The sequence below is a fragment of the Cynara cardunculus genome (assembly GCF_001531365.2).
Source record: "Cynara cardunculus var. scolymus isolate 2C chromosome LG 11, CcrdV1, whole genome shotgun sequence".
NCBI lineage: Eukaryota > Viridiplantae > Streptophyta > Magnoliopsida > Asterales > Asteraceae > Cynara > Cynara cardunculus.
The window spans coordinates 1,490,679-1,490,977 of NC_037538.1; positions in this window are offsets into that span (position 1 = coordinate 1,490,679).

Below are 299 nucleotides of genomic sequence, written 5' to 3' on the forward strand. Positions count from 1 at the left end.
GTGATAGGGGTGTGATAATCACCGTTATACATCACTTGGATTATCGTTTTGGTTGATAAGTTAAATTTTTGGTGTAATCATGTGATATGAGCGTGATAATCATGTGATAATCATCGTTATACATCACTTGGGTTATCGTTTTAGTTGATAAGTTAAAATTTTGGTGTAATCATGTGATATGAGTGTGATAATCATGTGATATGGGTGTGATAATCACCGTTATACATCACTTGGGTTATCGTTTTGGTTGATAAGTTAAATTTTTGGTGTAATCATGTGATATGAGTGTGATAATCACC